This window comes from Anabrus simplex, chromosome 3, assembly GCF_040414725.1.
Source record: "Anabrus simplex isolate iqAnaSimp1 chromosome 3, ASM4041472v1, whole genome shotgun sequence".
Taxonomy (NCBI): domain Eukaryota; kingdom Metazoa; phylum Arthropoda; class Insecta; order Orthoptera; family Tettigoniidae; genus Anabrus; species Anabrus simplex.
The window spans coordinates 413,705,386-413,721,282 of NC_090267.1; the positions used below are offsets into that span (position 1 = coordinate 413,705,386).

General features: G+C 41.1%; 1 protein-coding gene across 1 annotated transcript in view; it reads right to left on the reverse strand.

Annotated features, from left to right (window-relative positions):
• The window catches only part of gogo (golden goal), a 325,542-nt gene that overhangs the window by 229,772 nt on the left and 79,873 nt on the right, over positions 1 to 15,897 (reverse strand). The gene's annotated exons all lie outside the window — the stretch shown is intronic.

Consider the following 15,897-nt stretch of genomic DNA (forward strand, 5'->3'; position numbering starts at 1 on the left):
GTATCTCGAAGATAACCGAGAGCCCAAGGTCTACCGATTCAGCACTACAGTAGGGAGCCGAAGTGTCACTAAACGTGTCGCGGATAGTAGATGAATCTCGAAAGCAAAAGGACATTACTGATTCATTTTCGCCAAACGACAAAAACTGACGTTTAAGTATATTTTTGTACTTCAAGCGTTTTACCAACAATTACAGAGTAATTTTGATATTAGCCTACTAACAAAAGTGGTTATTGAATGTGTTAATTGTTTGACATGATTGTATTTTCACACAGTATTGTATCTTCTGTATAATTAAAAGTCTAGTGCATTAAAATGCACACAATTTCATTACCCGTGTTTTCAGTTATCCGTGCGAATAATCGAGTTTTCTGTAATTAAAAAAAGATGGTTCAACAACAATCATCATCAACAATATACAAGGTGTATCGTAATATGTGACGAAAACTCTACTTTATATGAACATCTGCCCTACCAAGCGAGTGGATGCGGGGTTTGGGTTACGTAGCTGTCAGCTTGCATTCGGGAGATAGTGTGTTCGATTCCCACTGTCAGCAGACTCGAAGATGGTTTTCCGTGGTTTCCCATTTTTACACCAGGCAAATACTGGTGCTGTACCTCAGTTAAGGCTACGGCCACTTCCTTCACAGTCCTAGCCCTGTCCTATCCCATCGTCGCCGTAAGATCTGTCTGTGTCGGTCCGGCGCATAACAAACAGCAAAAAATAACACAGCTTTACATGCGATTCTGATGGTAATTGCCCAAAAACTATGGTACTGTAGATTCATACATTTCTACTTGTCGACCTCCACTGGTCAAGTAGACCTACTTGAGACTTCGAAACGGATAGTAGGGTCGAGAATTTCAGGTTTTCTCAGTTAAAACTTATATAAACTGAACTTCGGATCACTAAACACCAGGCAAAGCTTAGATCTCTTGTTAGTGATGAGTACAGGAATCGAAATTTTAATAGATATAGATTTGACAATGTGTTCATTCGAAAGCAAAGAATATGTCGATGGTTAGATCTACAATTTTTCCGTGGTTTCCCATTTTCACACCAGGCAAATGCTGGGGCTGTACCTTAATTAAGGCCACGGCCGCTTCCTTCCAACTCCTAGGCCTTTCCTATCCCATCGTCGCCATAAGACCTATCTGTGTCGGTGCGACGTAAAGCCCCTAGCAAAAAAAAAAAAGATCTACAATTTGGTAAATAAGATTGTGCTGTACGCCTAGTTTGTTGTTATTATATAATGTTATAGACTAGTTAATTTTCGATTTCTTCGACGTGTCTGATCTCTTCCAATTTCTCCTCCGATTAGTATTAATAGAGGATGGCTGCCCATTTGTACTTCCTCTTAAAACAACAATCACCAACACCACCATGCTTAGAATTCCAATCCACTGGCTCAAGTTGCTAAGCCACGATGCTCTACTTCGCCCTGGACCACGTTTACCATTAATTTTCCCTTGGAGTATTACTTGCAGAAGGTGTATTTTTTACTGTTCCGCTTCACATGAGCAAAGTATTCTAGCTTCGTTCTCTTGATGGTAGTGAGAATTTCTGGTTATTTGATCATACGGTACAAAAATTCTATATTGGTCATTTTAGATGTCCAAAGTATCTTCAGCATCAAGGCCACACCCAGACGGGGAGTTAGGGGGTTCAACCTCCCCCCCCTTCCGAAGGTATGAGTTTCAAATTTTAACAATACATACATGCTTTCGAAAATTCTATCCATTAAATTAAAACTATTATGAAATCGAGAGTTTGGAAAATAAAACAATTGAATTAGACCTATAAAACTGTGACTTCTTTAAATCTTCCTCTATAAATATAGTTAACAAATTTACTGAAAAAATAAATGAATATTTTCATTTTGGCGAGATTTGCTTGTTTTTATTGCTTTTGTAACAAAATTGCACTATCACTCAATTATTTACACTCCAGACCAAGTTATTCTTGACCGGGCGAGTCGGCCGTGCGGTTAGGGGCGCGCAGCTGTGAGCTCGCATCCGGGAGATAGTGGGTTCGAACCCCACTGTCAGCAGCCCTGAAGATGGTTTTCCGTGGTTTCCCATTTTCACACCAGGCAAATGCTGGGGATGTACCTTAATTAAGGCCACGGCCGCTTCCTTCCCACTCCTAACCCTTTCCTGTCCCATCGTCGCCAAAAACCTATCTGTGTCGGTGCGACGTAAAGCAACTAGCAAAATAAAATCCCTTATTTGTGTCAGTCGATTAACAAAAAGCCAATCCCCAACTCATAAGCAGGAGAATAAAATGTTTGCAAAGGAAACCTCTAGCCTGAAGAAAATATAACAGATGTGGTGCACCTTTTTCCTGGCATACATATTTTTAGTTTTATTTTCTTTCAAATTCTTTCCCTCCTTTGCTGTAAATAAGTGGAAAATGGAGAGAAGTTTGTTAGTTTGAAATCGTATCCGGACATCACAAGTCTCACCATCGTATCGTTCTGACTGCCAATTCACTTGTTAATTGTTCTCGTGATCTCGCGAATTACTTATTCTAACATTACAACACACCTTCAAGTTTTATGGAAACATGTTACAGACTATATACATTGATATAACAAAATTTATTATAATTTATATTTATGTGCGTGGAGTTTTTTAGTTTATTTGAGTGCGAAGATGAATTGATTTTATTCATCTGATGTTATGCAACAACATATATATATATGTAAGCAGACGTCATGAAATAGTTAAATTTGCTGCATAGTAATATTTGTTATTATTTATGTACACGATTGATGATATATTAACCATTTCTTACCGAACTTTCTACTATACGAACATAAAGTATAATCTTTCCCATTTAAAAAGTACATATTAGTGAATATATTTGCCTACAAAAATCTCAAAATTAGTATGAAAAATAATTGCTTACAACATTATACCAAAAGACAACATTTGACACTTATGGAAAAAGGTGTTCTCCCCTACACATTTTTTGAAAAAAAGTAATTCAAGTCAGAGAATTCAAGAATGAAGTGAAAATGATAATATAAATTGTTACCGTGTTTTGGTGGTAGGTAGAGGTGAAAGAAGGTGCGGGCGTGAATGAGTCTCAAACTACGGAATCAAAGTTAATGTAAAATTTAACAAGGTTATATTTTCTTTTCAAAAACAAAGAAATAACAAGTATGGCAGGTACAAAGTAGCAAATCAAAGGGGAGTCACAATATTCACATAATTTGGGCTTCGAGCCCCGAAAACACAATGCTTGGGCAATCAGCCCAGTTTTACCTCCAAAACACAAGTTTCAACAGAGGGGCAGAAAACCCCATTCATACCTCGGAGCCCTTGCTCCAAATTACACCGATAAGCCTCCACGAGGCATACCACAATTGATTTTTAAAAGAGCCACACGCTCTCAAATTTAAGCCTTCTCCCAGGCCACACCAAACTCAACCTTCAAGTTGTCCTCAACGGACCTAAACACAGGGGTAAAATACCCAATCTACTGAGGTCTAGGAAATAAAAAAAAAGGGTTAATTAAATGACCTCTAAGGTAACAATTTGAGAGGAGGCGAATTTGCACTCCTAATACACTTTGTCTTTAAGACCTATTTTGGCTCTTAGGCCACTGATGCAAGGGCTAATCCCATACTACAGAGGTGACTTAAAAAAGAAATATTTACATTACATTACGGAAGAATTGATTGAGAAAATAAGTTCACCTCAAGACAATGTGAGTGGGAGCTCGAGAGGGTTAGCACTCTCTATCCCAGTATGTCGCTTTACAAGAGAATAGAAGAAAAGAGAAGTTACATTTTAGGAAAAGGTTACATAGGGGAACGCTTAGAACCCGCCCCGAAAGTTAAACTGCTGAGCTAGCAAAGAAAGAATTTATTAATCGGCCATTACCTTATTGTTGACCGCTGCCGAGGAAAGAGGCGCTTCCCGCCTCCTGCTATGTACTTAATACACTGAAAGATGGAACAGAAGTGGCCCGGAGACCCTAAAATCAGCAGTTTAAATACTCTCGCAGAACGTTCTAGGCGTTAGGGGAATGAAAACACCCTCCCACAAAGATTTTATTGGGTAGGACCCCGCAACAGATTCAAGTTGGGGAAAGATACACCAGATTGGTCAGAAATTAATTGAAAAAATTCGTGATTGGATACATTCAAAACAAGGGGAAGAAAGGGGTAAATATTGCCAACTTAAACAATGACAGAAAGAAATTTAACAAAGAACAAACTCCTGAAATTAAATTTTCTCCAACAAAATAGTTCTTTGACTCCGCACTAGGGTGCACTATTGTTGATCTTCAGTAGTGTCCTCTAGAAGAGAAAGTTCACACTTCTTAATACAAGCAAGACAAAAGTACGTCGAAAATGACACAGTTCACAAACTCAAAAATTTCCAGGTAGTGACATCTTCTGAGAAATTTGGAAATTAAGACCGTAGTTCAGACTTCCACCAGAAGAGGAGTTTCAACAGGCGCAACTTTTAAATAAACGGTGTGGAGGTGTACCGCCCGGTACAGACCTCCCCCCCCAAAAGTTCCTCCACGGGGTAACACAGAAGAACATAAACTTTTGTTTGAAAATAAGTTCCAAGTTTTGATGTTGATATTAAGATAACTTGCAGCAGTATTTGAGAAATTTCTTAATTCGGTTCCAAAATTTTGTTGTCGGAGGTGAAGTGAAGTCTTTAGGTTTATAGAAGTTGAATATCTGAAGATAAGCTTTTACTACTTAAAAGTGAAGGAAAAATTTGCAATGTCCATCAGATATTGCTGTTGAATTCCCAAATGTAGTTATCTCTTATAGTAACTGTCCATGTAGTTGATGTTGATGAAGTTGGATGGCCGGACCGGCCGTTGCAGCTTGCGTCCAAAAGGAGGCCGCTCGGACCCCTTAAGTACCCTGAGATACCGCTCGCCCGCACTATGAGGGGAGCAGAGTGTTGAAACACGCCGCGCCCGCGGTGAACATATACAGGCTGCGGGCCAGTAGCAGGTCGTGCGCCGCACATCAGCCTTGGCCGGGAGGAGAGCTCCGGCTCGCCGTGCACATGTCGTCCTCGCTGGAGAGGAGGGGGCCCATCCCCCTCCCCAGTTGCTGCACGGCGCTGCGCGGCTGCGGGGGCACTGAAACATTAAAGCTAGGCGGCAGAATTGTGTTGGACCATCGTCTTTTTGAAGGCACAGGCATTATGGAGAGGTTGAGGGGCCAGCGGCGTGTAGATATCCATGGCATTTAATCTTATGAAGCCACAGTGTAAGGAGGAGCAGGAGACGGGAGAGTGGTAATGGCCGTGGCAAGAACAGGATGGCAGTTTAACGGATCGGGGGAGGTTTACAAGAAATTCTTACATATAAAACAAAATATTATAGAAGGAGCAGAATGCCTTAAGCGTGGAACTCAAAAAAAAATATATCCATCATATTCCTATCAATTATATGAAGCAAATTGACAGAAAATTTACACCGGTTTCACCTGTGACAGGTGAACCCTAAATATCCTCTCGGTGGCTGGATTGCTTACTAACAATGTAACCGGTGTGAGAAAATCGAGAATGATGCATGGCCCATGAAATCTGGGGGCAAGCTTGCCCGCGGGAACAAAATTTTTGACCATAACCTGGTCACCTACCTTCAAAGGGGTGGGTCTCCGTCCACGATCATACCTTTCCCTAACCTTTTCATGAGACACTTTAAGATTGGTTTTAGCCTTCTTCCAAAGATCTTTAATGTTATCCGGATCTATTGTCTCGGGTAGAATGTCATTCAGAGACCAGAGGTTAGAGAGCGGCGAGTTGGGAACAAACTTGAACATCAAAGAAGCTGGAGTAAACTTGTGAGATTCATGAACCGCCGAATTCAAAGCAAAAGCTATCCAATGCAGGGACGTGTCCCACCTGGAATGATCTTCATGATGATAGGCAATAAGTGCTGACCTGAGATTACGGTTAACCCTTTCAGCCAGAGATGGTTGAGGGTAATAAGCAGAAGTAGTTACATGAGAGATTGATAAGTCAAAACAGAATTTACGAAATAAATTAGATGTAAAAGCCTTAGCATTATCAGATACAATATATTGACACGGACCAAAAGAAGCAAAAATAGAATTTAAGCAGGTAATGGTAGACTGAGCGGTAGCCAGCTTAGTCGGAAATAACCAAGAAAATCTGGTAAAACCATCTACGCACACAAAGATGAACTTGTTAGCATTACCCTTTGACTGGGGGAAGGGTCCTACATAATCGATATACAGACGTTCCATGGGGCGCGACGCTTGATGCGAAGACAAAAGGCCTACCTTGGTGGACATGGTGGGTTTACTGAGCAAACAAGATTTACAAGCTTTTACAAGTTCCCGGATTTCACCGTCCATACCTTTCCAGATGAACATTTCACGAATCTTCTCACGAGTTTTAAAGATACCCAGATGCCCTCCTAGTGGGGTCTCATGATAATACTTGAAGATCATAGGTACCAGAACAGCTGGAACGACAACTTTCATCATCTTGTCATGCCTCGAAGGGCAACATAAAACACCATTCCTCAGAACATAAGGGACAACATGTTCCCCAGAAGAAAGGGTTTCCATTATCGGAGCCAGCGTCGGATCTTCACGTTGGTATTTCTCGATATCCCTAAAAAGCATGGGAGCATCTGTTAGGATGGCATTAACCTCAGATAGCATGGACTCGGGAGGTGATGAACTGTCGACCGGTCGTTATGAAACATACGGCTGAGTCCATCAGCAACAACATTTTCGGTGCCTCTGATATGTCTAACATCAAACTGGACGGCGGAAATACGAATAGCCCAGTGGGCTATACGACCAGTACGACGCGGCCTACCTAAGACCCAGCTTAATGCTTGATTATCTGTCTCCAGGTCGAATTTGACGTGTTCCAGATAGAGACGGAACTTTTCTAAGGCGAATAAGACTGCCAAACCTTCGAGCTCATAGATGGAATACTTGGCTTCTTGAGCCGACAAGGTCCTAGAGGCATAGGCGATAGGTCGCCTCCCTAGTTCAGTCTCTTGAAGAAGGACTGCAGCTACTGCTGACGACGACGCGTCGGTTTGGACGATGAATTTCTTCGAGAAATCAGGCATAGCAAGGACAGGGGCATTACAAAGCGCTAATTTAAGATCTTCAAAAGCGGCTTGTTGAGAAGGTCCCCACTCGAATTTGATGCCTTTCCTACGAAGAAGGTTTAAGGGCGCCGCTCTATTAGCAAAGTTAGGAATGAACTTTCTGAAGAAATTCACCATACCAATGAACCTGGCGATACCTTTAATGTCCTTGGGAGGTTTAAAATCACGGATGGCCTGTGTTCTAGAATGATCGACTGCTACACCATCGGGTGACACAATATGCCCTAGGAATGACATAGAGGGCTTAGCAAAGACAACCTTGGACAACTTAACAGTTAACCCAGCCTTACGAAGGCGATCGAGAACTTCTCGCAAATGATCTAGATGTTCTTCAAAGGTCTCTGAAAATACGACGACATCATCTAAGTAGTGATATAAGTACTCGAATTTGATGTCGGAGAAGAGCCTATCTAGTAGCCTAGTGAGCACAGCTGCCCCCGTGGGGAGCCCGAAAGGCACACGGTTGTATTCGTATAAATTCCAGTCCGTGGCAAACGCTGTAAGGTGTTTAGACTCTTCGGCAAGGGGAATTTGATTATAGGCCTGATTCAAGTCCAAGATAGTGAAGAACTTGGCCTTATGAAACCATGAAAAGCAAGAATGAAGGTCAGGAAGGGGCACAGATTGCAACACCACCTTCCGATTGAGAGCCCTGTAATCAATGACAGGCCTGAAGCCTCCTTGGGGTTTCGGGACTAGAAAAATAGGCGATGAATACGCCGACTTAGAGGGCCTAATAATACCATCCTTCAACATCTGATCGATAATTTCTTTCAGAGCCTTCATTTTAGGTGGAGATAGCCTATACGGTGGAAAACGGACAGGAATCGAATCCGTGACCTCAATTTTGTATTCAATAAGGTCAGTAACACCAAGAGTATCAGAGAACACCTCTGGAAATGACTGACATAATTTACGAATACTATCAGCCTGCTCCTCAGGTAGATGTCTAAGGTCTAACAACATCTCATCCTGGGTAGGCGAAATAGATGAACATGACACAGAATTACACTTTAACAAGGGGATTTTACAATTGGACGCAAATTTGAATGTGCACGACTTACTCTGAAGATCGAGCACAAGACCAGTGTGAGAAATAAAGTCCGCTCCCAGTATGATGGGGCAAGACAGGTACTTAGCCACAAACAATTTAATTTTCCATGTAAATTTAAAAATACGAATTTTGACCAGTACGGAACCTAGAATTTCTAATGGAGATGAATTAGCCGAAACATATTGAATAGGAGATGAGACGTAGTCAGGTAGTTTACAAACAGCTTTCAATTTAGAATACCATTCAGCCGAAATAATCGAACAAACACTGCCTGAATCTAAGAGAGCTGTTATAGGCTCGTTATTTAACTCAATCTTAAGAAAAGGAACAGGTGCGGGGGTATCCGCCGCAATCCTAAGGCACTCTTTGGGGCATTCAAAAGATGTATTCGACTTATCGTTCCCTGAATTCTCGACCTTTTTGCCAGGGGCTGAGCCTTGGGAAGCAGAATTAGTTGACTCAGCCGCAGCCACTAGTCACTTTTGATTGTTGTTGGAAGTTACACCAGAAGTTGAGCAGGAGGGGGTGCTATTCGAATTGGGACAATTCTTTGCGATATGTGAGAAAGCCCCACATTTAAAACAGCCTTGTGATGAACCAGCTCCATTATTTGCCCTACTAGTTTTGATCAGAGGACACTTATTGCGCAGATGGTCAGGCGACCCGCAAGCATAACATTTACGGGGGGTGACTGATCGGCGAGGTGGAGGCCGAGTATTACTAATGGAAGGCGGGGGTTCTTTCGCGACACGCAAAGAATCGGCGTATCTAACTCCTTCCGCTGAGACGGCCAATGCTTCAAGTTCCGAGAAAGTTTGCGGGCACGCCGCGAAACACAAATATGACCTATAGGGAGGTGAAATTCCCTCTACAATAGCCTGTACAATCTGATCTTCAGGAAAATGAAGGGCAAACACCCTAGTATAAAACTTAATGTCCTGTATGAAATCAGCCAAGTTTTCATCCAAGCGCTGTACACGATAATAGTACTTCTGAATAAGGGAGGACCTGGCCCTAGCAGGGATGAAGTTAGCTAGCAAATGGGCATGGAAATCCTCAATAGATGATTGCTCGGCAATGGCTCTTACGATTTTATCAGAGAGAATACCAATAGCATACGGATAGATAATTTGCAAGATTTGACATGGAGAAAGAGAAAAAACAAGGGCATGATCCTGGAATTCCACTAGAAATCTTAAAAATGAAATTACGTCACTGGTGGTATTAACGGAAAACTTAGATATACCTCTGAGCAACATTGCCAATGGATGAGGCAAGCTACTAAACCCGGGTGACATAGTAGGTAAAGGTTTCAATGGCAAGGAAGTTAATTCAGAACGGATGTTACTCAGCGATGCACGGCGTTCAGACTCGTTGTCCAATGGGGCAGGGATAGTTTGAGCAGCAACGGTTATTCTATTAACTTCTCCCTTGGGAGGCGCTTCCTCACTACCTGCATTTACTATGGTGGGTTGATCAGATTTGGGAGGAACTTCCCCAGTTAACAATTGAGTGACCTTACTAGATAATTCGGAAATATTTTCCAGGAGCGTACTAGCTTCCTTCCTCTGAACATCATTCAGTTTTAGAGACAACAGATCATTAACTCTATTTGAAAAATGATATAGCCTGCCTTGCACACGCTTAATTTGATTTGGAGACGGATCATTTTCATCAAAAAAACTAACGACCGATGCTAGTCCAGTAATATTCTCCGTGATCGTGGAAAGAGAGTCGTCAATTTCTTTCTCTCCCAAATTGGGGATAGAAATGGGCAAATCAAGGGGGACTCTAAGTTTGTTAGTGTCTATTGCAACCGTGCCTCCAGATTGCACATTTCTAATAGTTAATTCATAGATCAACTCCTCCTTACGCAAATAGTTAAGAAGGAGAACATCGCGAGGGCCGGGCATGATGACAGACCAATTTTGAAAAACTCAAAAAATTCCAGCAACTGGGAAAATAGTTAGAGTTCGGAACAAACAATATTTAGCCGTCAAAAGGGGCTAAATTGAGACCCATTCAACCACGCTCTGCTACCACTTGTTACCGTGTTTTGGTGGTAGGTAGAGGTGAAAGAAGGTGCGGGCGTGAATGAGTCTCAAACTACGGAATCAAAGTTAATGTAAAATTTAACAAGGTTATATTTTCTTTTCAAAAACAAAGAAATAACAAGTATGGCAGGTACAAAGTAGCAAATCAAAGGGGAGTCACAATATTCACATAATTTGGGCTTCGAGCCCCGAAAACACAATGCTTGGGCAATCAGCCCAGTTTTACCTCCAAAACACAAGTTTCAACAGAGGGGCAGAAAACCCCATTCATACCTCGGAGCCCTTGCTCCAAATTACACCGATAAGCCTCCACGAGGCATACCACAATTGATTTTTAAAAGAGCCACACGCTGTCAAATTTAAGCCTTCTCCCAGGCCACACCAAACTCAACCTTCAAGTTGTCCTCAACGGACCTAAACACAGGGGTAAAATACCCAATCTACTGAGGTCTAGGAAATAAAAAAAAGGGTTAATTAAATGACCTCTAAGGTAACAATTTGAGAGGAGGCGAATTTGCACTCCTAATACACTTTGTCTTTAAGACCTATTTTGGCTCTTAGGCCACTGATGCAAGGGCTAATCCCATACTACAGAGGTGACTTAAAAAAGAAATATTTACATTACATTACGGAAGAATTGATTGAGAAAATAAGTTCACCTCAAGACAATGTGAGTGGGAGCTCGAGAGGGTTAGCACTCTCTATCCCAGTATGTCGCTTTACAAGAGAATAGAAGAAAAGAGAAGTTACATTTTAGGAAAAGGTTACATAGGGGAACGCTTAGAACCCGCCCCGAAAGTTAAACTGCTGAGCTAGCAAAGAAAGAATTTATTAATCGGCCATTACCTTATTGTTGACCGCTGCCGAGGAAAGAGGCGCTTCCCGCCTCCTGCTATGTACTTAATACACTGAAAGATGGAACAGAAGTGGCCCGGAGACCCTAAAATCAGCAGTTTAAATACTCTCGCAGAAAGTTCTAGGCGTTAGGGGAAAGAAAACACCCTCCCACAAAGATTTTATTGGGTAGGACCCCGCAACAGATTCAAGTTGGGGAAAGATACACCAGATTGGTCAGAAATTAATTGAAAAAATTCGTGATTGGATACATTCAAAACAAGGGGAAGAAAGGGGTAAATATTGCCAACTTAAACAATGACAGAAAGAAATTTAACAAAGAACAAACTCCTGAAATTAAATTTTCTCCAACAAAATAGTTCTTTGACTCCGCACTAGGGTGCACTATTGTCGATCTTCAGTAGTGTCCTCTAGAAGAGAAAGTTCACACTTCTTAATACAAGCAAGACAAAAGTACGTCGAAAATGACACAGTTCACAAACTCAAAAATTTCCAGGTAGTGACATCTTCTGAGAAATTTGGAAATTAAGACCGTAGATAAAGTTCAGACTTCCTCCAGAAGAGGAGTTTCAACTGGCGCAACTTTTAAATAAACGGTGTGGAGGTGTACCGCCCGGTACATAAATGATTCAAAATTTGTGAACTGACCCCCTATATCACCAACATTACCCAAATGAGAAAGTTAGATAAGTAATTTAATAGTAATAAACTAAATATATTTTGACTATAGGTAACTTTGCAAATTAAAAATATTATGAAAATTATAGACAAATTATTTTATGAAGTGTTTAAAAACATTTCTGTGAGTGAAAATTTGCAAATTAATTAAATTCACTTATAATATGTAAACCAGAATAAACTATTAAATATGCCACACGGGTGGCATCATTTTTAATGAGCATAGGCGTACATAAATATTTTCATGTTTTCGAGCCTCAATAAGAATTTTCCAAGTGTATCAAACTTGTAAACGTCTTCTTAAATTATTTTTAAACCAATGACAGATCTCTTTGTATAGACCGCAGTGACTTTACCTTTCTAGAGTACGCGAACCTTTTCTTGATACCAAGTTCCGATTCAGCGCTAGGGAGCTCAGGTATCAAGAAAAGGTTCGCGTACTATGCTTAACCCGTATAGTTGTTGAGATGCTACTAAAAAGGTATTCGAACTATTTTTAGTTGATTAAATCTATATCATAACTAAAAATATTGCGTTTTTATTTGCTGATGGTGGTGGTTATTGCTTTAAGAGGATGTTCAACAGTTCAACAATCGCCTCCGTAGTGCTACTAGCTGCTCATCAGAGGCCCGGGTTCGATTCCCGGTACGGCCAGAGATTTAAGAATAACAGGAGGCTTGGTATGAGGCTAAAATGATACATGTAGCTCGTCTCCGGTGGGTCTGTGTCTGAAAAGAGTTCTACTACCTTGGGATGAGGAAAGGCTTCATAGTTAAATGGTTATCATGCTGTCCTTTGATTCAAAGAGCCCTGGGTTCGATTCCCGGCCGGGTGGGGCATTTTAACATTCATTGATTACTTCTTCTGGTTCGGGGGTTGAGTGTTTGCGCCGTCTTTGGTATTAGAATTCATCTTAGTTAGGGATCCATCCTCGCAGATGCGCAGGTCGATTATAGGGTGTCATATCGAAAGACCTACCCCATGCCACTGCGGAAGCCGTACGCCATTATTATTATTATTATTATTATTATTATTATTATTATTATTATTATTATTATTATTATTATTATTATTATTATTATTATTATTATGATTATTACAGGACAACCAGCCTATATTAACACTACTTATAAGGAAAGTGGAAGATGCCCTACCTTTACGTCGCACTGACACAAATGGGTATTATGGCGACGATGGGACAAGGAAGGGCTGGGAGTGGGAAGGAAGGCCTGGTGTGAAAATGGGAAACCACGGAAAACCATCTTCAGGGCTGCCGACAGTGGGGTTCGAACCTACTATCTCCCGAATACTGAATACTGGCCGCACTTAAGCGACTGCAGCTATCGAGCTCGGTCTTCGAAGAATGAAGGCATCGGCAAAAGAAAGGGAAGGTCGATGAAGGGGGTGAAAATGATAAACTTCTCAAGCCTTGAAAACGAATAACACCAAAGTGGAAAGGGAAGGGCGGTCGGATAGGAAAGATGAAATTGAGGAGCCTAACACAAGTAAGCGGAAGCAATGCCAGACTCAGCTACGGGAACCGTGGTTGCCAATCCATCCGCTCGCTCCCAAAGTGAGAGCCCTAGGTTCCCCTTTTAGTCACCTCTTATGATTATGATAGGTGGAGAATACTGGGCGTGTATTCTACCACCCCCATATACGGGGTATTTTATTGTTCCTATGGCTTTTGCTTCAGGAGTCACCGCCCCTCCCCCCCCCCCCCCCCGAAATATATTCCTGGGTACGGCCTTGTTCAGCATCCTTCGGTACGACCACATTTCAAATGCTTGCAATCTGTTGCACATGGTCTCAGTTAGTGTCCATACCTCAACGCCGTATAGTAGGATGCTGAAAACGTAGCATCGGAGTAGTCATGTCTGTAGTGTAATGGTGCGTCCACACTTGTATCAGATCACCAATCTGTATCATGATCCTCCTTGTGAAAACAGAGTTCTATATCAAGATCGTATTTCAAATATGATACAATGATCGGATCGGGGATGTTCCCACCGAGAGTCGGTCTTCTGCCGTCGCATCAAAGGGAAGGCAACGTGATACTGATACGGATAGTGTGAGCGAAGCGTTTCCCCGATCAGCACTCTGTATCATCGCCTCGTGTACTGCGCATGGTATTTTAAGCTTGTGTACGAATCTCCTGTTGCCAAGAAGCGCAAAGTTATAGCCCACCTTTCTTGCACCGGGATCGATTTTTTATAACGTTGCGTCGTTCTTCGTAATATGCACTCCAATCAAGGTTAACAGGTCTTCGAATTCAGACGGTGACATACGGGTGAAGTTTCTATATTACCCACTTACTGACGCTTAATAAATTTGAACTTTCATGACTTCCTCTGTTGACGAAAAACACTTTTCATACACATTCTTCGTGATCTTCTCGACCTCCTTTTTAATGCGTAATGTATGAAAATGTAGCTGGCAAGAGCCAACTGTAGGGCCGGCCGCAAAATGAGACGCAGGTCCGTGCGGTGACGCAGGGTGACTCGCGTTGAATTCTTCACGGCAGAGTGAGTCACGGCGACAATCGTCGCAGTTTCAATACGCAATTTATGGCCTATCTTTGTCGGTGCGACGTAAAGCTACTTGTAAATAATACCCCCCCGTCATAACTTCGTCATATTATTTGTTACTTACTTTTCTCACTAAAACTCATTTTTTGTGTATGGAAATAAGTTGTTTTCAATTTGTATATCTCAGTTTAGCCATTACAAATAATTTGTATTTGTAATATGAATTTACTTTTGGAATTTCTCAATTCAAAACAATTATTTTTGCATTCATCAATAGATAAAACATTTAACTGCAATAAATTGGTATTTTGTTGCTTTACATTGCACATTATTTCTTCCTCAAAACACAATAAATAGTTTATGGTGGTTTAGATAAAAAATGCATTTACTGTAATATGATTTTTCAAAAAGAATTTCTGAGTCAGTAAAATAGTTAAGCAACAATATGAACAACCAAAATCACCGTGAGTCTTGCAGGAAACTGCGGAAGAGAAACTGAGGTCCGCAGGGTCACCACGGGCAGCAACTGCGTCACGTCACCCTGCGCCGTAACATGCGCGGGTGCAATCAGTTATGTGGTTCGCAGAAACTCACCGTGGGTCACCGTGCGTCACCACACGGAGCTGCGTCTCATTTTGCGGCCGGTCTAGCTGGTGTGTCATTGTCACTATATTGGAGCCAACACTTAACTGATGATGCAAGACCGGTGAGTGGAAAACTGACATATACACATAGATGATACAGATACGTGATACAGATTGGGCAGCCTTGTCAAAAGACGGCCGTATCATGATCGCGTATCAATTCCTGATGCACATACGCTGATCTGATACAAGTGTGGACGCGCTTTAATTGAAACGTCACGGCTTGTCAAAAAATTTCTAAGTTTCTGAAACGAAGTTATGCTTGTTCAGTTCTGCATCGGATCTCAAGAGCAAGGCAATACTACTGATGATGATGATGATGATGATAATGATGATGAGGATGAAAAGTGCAGATCAATCCCCTATTAGCATAGCTAATTAATCATATTTCATTCATTCATTCATACATACAAACTGCATTGTTTTCCATGCTAAAATATCAAGGTAAATGTACGTATATCAAAAAGAGTATAATATTTCAAGTTAGTTATTACATAGAACTGATACCAGCCATGGGCAGAGTGATTTATAGACGGCATATATTTTAATGTTCAATGTTTATCTTGGTTATATCTTCAAATACGTGCGAAAACAAATTTGGGGGCTATAATTGGTAACTTATCCTAAATAGTTACTCTTAGTTTCGTGATATTGTTTGGTTCCACTTACAATGTTATATTCTCTTAACCACTTGGTATTCAATATTTGCATGTTATGAACTCACTGACTTCAGAAGACTCATCAAAAGCTCGTTCTTTCTGGTAAGAGCAAGAACTTCGTGTTACTTAAATTCATACAGAAGGTAATTACTTTATCAATATCTGCTCGGGATATACTATTTTCCTCCTTTATATAAAAATGAATTATAGGATTTCACTTAGTGTGTGATCGAGTAATTATTATTGGAGGCTTTACAAATGTTAAAATAATATGCACTAAT